The following is a 4,971-nucleotide window of genomic DNA, read 5'->3' on the forward strand; positions in this document are numbered from 1 at the left end:
TTGGTTCCCTAGACTTCCTACCAAACCCTGCAGCTTCTTTAACTTGAAGATTTTGAAATGCAGCATCTATTAGGGGATAGGGAAGTAACATGTATGGACTACCTCCTACCATGCTGGGTACTTTAAATATGTCTTTAAAGGCTGAAAGCTATTCAGTCTGTAGGACTCGGCGACCCCATGAACTATCCAGTCCATGAAATTCTCCAGGCCAGAATACTGGAGTGGGTAGCTATTCCTTCTCCAGGGGATCTTCCCAACCTAGGGATCAAACCCAGGTCTCCCACATTGGAGGCGGATTCTTTACCAGCTGAACCACCAGAGAAGCCTTTAAGGATTTATTTTTTTCACAGCAACCCCCTGAGACAGATATGATCATCACTGCCCTATTACACAACAGGCAACTTTAAGTTTTGTTTTTTGTGGGTTTTTTTGATATGGATCATTTTTAAAGTCTTTATTGAACTTGTTACAATATTGATTCTGTTTTATGTTTTGGGGTTTTGGCCAGGAGGCATGTGAGATCTTAGCTCCCTGACAAGGAACCAAACCTGCACCCCCTGCATTGGAAAGTGGGTTCTTAACCACTGGACCACCAGGAAAGCAACTTTAGAAGTTGTGAATTTGTGGGGCTGGGCTGGGATTCCTGTAGAGTAATAGTATAAAACTGCAGTTAATGTCTCTGTAGTGCTTGGCAGTTTACAGAACACTTTCAAGATCTTCATTTCAGAGCTATCCCATTTCACAGATGAGGACAGAGGTTCATTCCTGAAGTTAAGTCATCTGTTCAAGATCACAAAAGTGCAGAGCCTGCAGTTTTGAAATAAACTCTATAGAGTCAGTAGTAGCAAAGTTCATGCCCTTTACTCATCCCACAGTTCCACGTATCACTCTAATGATTGTAATAATATCTAACATTTATTGAACACTTACTATGTGTCTGGTATGGTGCTACCTGAATTATATACACTAGTCCTGTAATGCTCAAAACTATGTCATGAGGTAAGTACTGTTTCCTTTTCCATTTTACAGATGGAGAAATTGAGACTAGATGAAGTAACTTCCCAAAGTTACAAAGCAATAAAATGGCAATGCAAGGATGCCTGATGAAACAGTCTAGGGTCTCACAGTGGGAACCAGGCACCTGCATTGTGCCCCCACTTCTATGTAAAACCACTTCCCTAAGGGTCTTGGTTTCTTTGCCACACTACCGTTATTTCTTTCTCTAACCCCTGTGTGTGGCAGGCCCACACAGCTCCTGCTCTCAAGGAGCTAATGCTTCATAAAATCATTTGAGAAGACCGCCAAATTTGCCTCACAGGGGCGCTGGAAGGATTAATAAGCTAATGGCACTTGGAATGCTTCAGCAAAGGTGCTGGATAAACTCAGAGCACTTATTATGTGTAAAACTCACTGCCAAGGGTGGTTCACACCGTAATAAGGGGCCTGCAGCCCAGTTCCTGATCTGTTTGAGGTGTGCAACTTTCCTTGGGAAACCATTTGCATAAGGCCATTCATGCATAACGACAGCATTTCCCTGCTGTCCTGGGAGTGTGGGGAGTTGGTGGTGCCCTGGTCTCAGGCCTTTTGCTCCCAGAGGAGCGTGTTGCCAACATCTTAGAAAGGATTCCAGCTTAATTTGACACACACCAGTTATTGACTGGAGTCAGAGGCTAACCTCACGCTTATGTAGGCTTCAGAAGCAGACACAGGCTGAATCCTGCTTCTGTCACTTTGTCTCTCCGAGCCTCCAATCTCTTTTTATTATTTGGCTGCGCCAGGCACCTTGCAGGATCTTTGTTCCCTGACCAGGGATTGAAGCCCTTGGTAGTGAAAGTGTGGAGTCCTAACCGCTGGACTGCCAGGGAATTCCGTCCAATTCCTTTGAAAATGAGGATGACAACCACTTCCTCACAGGGTTATTTTGAAGAGTAAACTTGATAATATATTTTAAAACACCTTCTGCAGGCTTAGAATAGAGTAGATGCTTAATAAATAGTACCTGTTATGATGGCTATTAATATCTTTGTTATTATATTATTACCTGACATTTTAGGGCTGGACTGAGAGCTGGACAGGGGGAAGATTCATTCGTTTACTCAACAGTCTGCTACACTGCCTCAAGTAACAGTCTAAATATGGGAGAACATGAAAATAGGCATTTATAATACAAGTGATACAGGCTATGATAGGGGATTGCACAGGTGTTTTGGGACTTCAGCAGAAGAATCAATAACCAGGAGACTCAACAAAATTTTTGCAGAGCAGGTAGTTCTCTGTTTCAAACCTGTGCTTTGAGGAAGTAGAAAATGCTGTCTGCTGGAGCCAGGTAGAATGTGAGAGCTGAGCCTGTGTTCTTCACTAAAAGGGCCTGGATTCTGATCTGCAGCCCCTCTTGCTTCAAGGCCTCTCAGCTCCCACACAGCCCACCAGCCAGCTTTGGCCTGGAATACCTATCTCCTTCCTTGGTAGCTCAGACGATAAAACGTCTGCCTACAATGCAGGAGACCTGGGTCGGGAAGATCCCCTGGAGAAGGAAATGGCAACCCACTCCAGTATTCTTGCCTGGAAAATCCCATGGACAGAGGAGCCTGGTGGGCTACAGTCCATGAGGTTGGGTAGCAAAGAGTCAGACACGACTGAGTGACTTCACTTTCACTTTCATTTTCCTGGGCCACCTACTGTTGGTGAACATCCTGGGACCTGTGCTGTGGTGTGAGGTGGCTGAGTCATAAAACCTTTCCTTTTACTGCTAAACTGTAATGAACACCTTCTTGTCAACAGCAAAGCCCCAGGTCGACTTTGTGGGGAAGGTGTACTGACCATTGCTTCTCCTCACAGGGCCAAGTGAATATGTGTGTTGGGGTGAGGAGGTGGGGAGAGGCAGCCCAAGGGGCAGGAGTACCTTCTAGATAGGTGTCTGACTGACTCACAAGCTGGAATCAAGATTGCCAGGAGAAACATGGGCTTCCCTGGTTGCTCAGTGGTAAAGAGTCTGCCTGCAATGTGGGAGACACAGGTTCAATCCCTGGGTCCGGAAGTTCCCCTGGAGAAGGAACTAGCAACCCACTCCAGTATTCTTGCCTGGGAAATCCTATGGATAGAGGAGCCTGATGGGCTACAGACCATGGGGTCACAAAGAGTTGGACATGATTGAGTGACTAACACTTGCTTGTTATGGGAGAAATATCAACAACCTCAGATATGCAGATGATACCACTCTAATGGCAGAAAGCAAAGAGGAACTAAAGAGCCTCTTGATGAGGGTGAAAGAGGACAGTGAAAAAGCTGGCTTAAAACTCAACATTTCAAAAACTAAGATCATGGCATCCAGTCCCATCACTTCATGGCAAATAGATGGGGAAAAAAGTGAAAAACAGTGACATTTTCTTGGTCTCCAAAATCACTGAGGACAGTGACTGCAGCCACGAAATTAAAAGATGCTTGCTCTTTAGAAGAAAAGCTATGACAAACTGGCACAGCATTTTAAAAAGCAGAGACATCTCTTTGCCAACAAGGGTCCACATAGTCAATGCTATTGTTTTTCCAGTACAGATGTGAGAACTGGACCATAAAGAAGGCTGACCACCAAAGAATGCTTTGAAACTATGGTGCTGGAAAAGAGTCTTAAGAGTCCGTTTGACTGCAAGGTGATCAAACCAGCCAATCCTAAAGGAAATCGACCCTGAATATTCATTGGAAGGACAGGTGGTGAAGCTGAAGCTCCAATACTTTGGCCACCTGATGTGAAGAGGGGATTCATTGGAAAAGACCCTGATGCTAGGAAAGACTGAAGACAAAAGGAGACGGGGACCACAGAGGATGAGATAGTTGGGAGGGCATCACTGACTCAATGGACATGAGTTTGAGCAAACTCATGGGAGATGGTGAAGGACAGGGAAGCCTGGCGTATTGCATTTCATGGGATTGCAAAGAGTAGGCCACTACTTAGCATCCGAATGACAATTCTGAGATGAGGCTTCCCAGGGTGAAGGAGGAGGACAGAGCCCCTTGCCCCTTTTCTCCAGCTCTCAAGGGTAAGCCTCCAGTGCTTCTTTCCTGCTGCCATCTGGCAATGACCCAGACCAATCTCCCAAGTCACTGGTGACCACATCTTCCAAACCAAAACTCCTAATTCATGGTCCGACAAAGAATTTCTGCCCACCTTCTAAACGCAAGAGAGAATACTGAGAGCTCTAGAATAATCCCTGTCTTTAAATTCAGGGTCTCCTCTTTATCACGCATTTTTCATACATAATGAAAAGAGCCCCAGGGGGTAGCTGATAATCATTTTCATTTAATAGTTGAAAATACGAAGATAGGAAATAACTTGCCCAAGATGCTATCTCCCGGAAGTTTGAATTTTGATCTCCTACTCGGATTCCTAGGTTTGCGCGCGCGCGTGTCTGTGTCGCGGGCGGGGAGTGAGGGTAGTAGCACGCAGAAATATCCTGAGCAATTGCAGACGCACACGCCATTTATTTGGGGCCTCAAGAAAGGGCAGCCAAGAACTAAGCTGCCCCGGTTCTCACTTCTGGGTTGGAAATCCCCGAGCAAAGGGCTCGGTCTCCGCCTCGTCCCATCAGGGTCTGGCCTCAGGCCTCACGGCCCGGTCACGGGAAAACACCCTTCGACCTTGAGGGTCACCCTGCGGCCTCCGGCCCTTGCTCAGCCCAGGTGCGGATGGGCGGGCCACGGCGTGGGCGAATGACTCCCCCGGTCAGGTTCTGCCCACCGCCCCCCCGTTCCCTGTCACATGGACGCGCCTTCCGCAGCCAGAAGTGCTGATCGGAACGAACCACGAGGAGGAGCGGGGGAGGTGCCCAGGGCAGTGGGTCAGCGCCCCGCGGGGCAGGTGGGCGGGCCCCACCGCCTCGAGCCGGCCCGCCAGCCAGTCAGCGGGCGCGGAGGGCGGGCCGGCGGGCGCGCGCGCGCGCGCCGCGCCCCGCAGCGCCCCCTGAGGGGCGGCGGCGG

Source organism: Ovis aries, chromosome 2 (assembly GCF_016772045.2).
Source record: "Ovis aries strain OAR_USU_Benz2616 breed Rambouillet chromosome 2, ARS-UI_Ramb_v3.0, whole genome shotgun sequence".
NCBI lineage: Eukaryota > Metazoa > Chordata > Mammalia > Artiodactyla > Bovidae > Ovis > Ovis aries.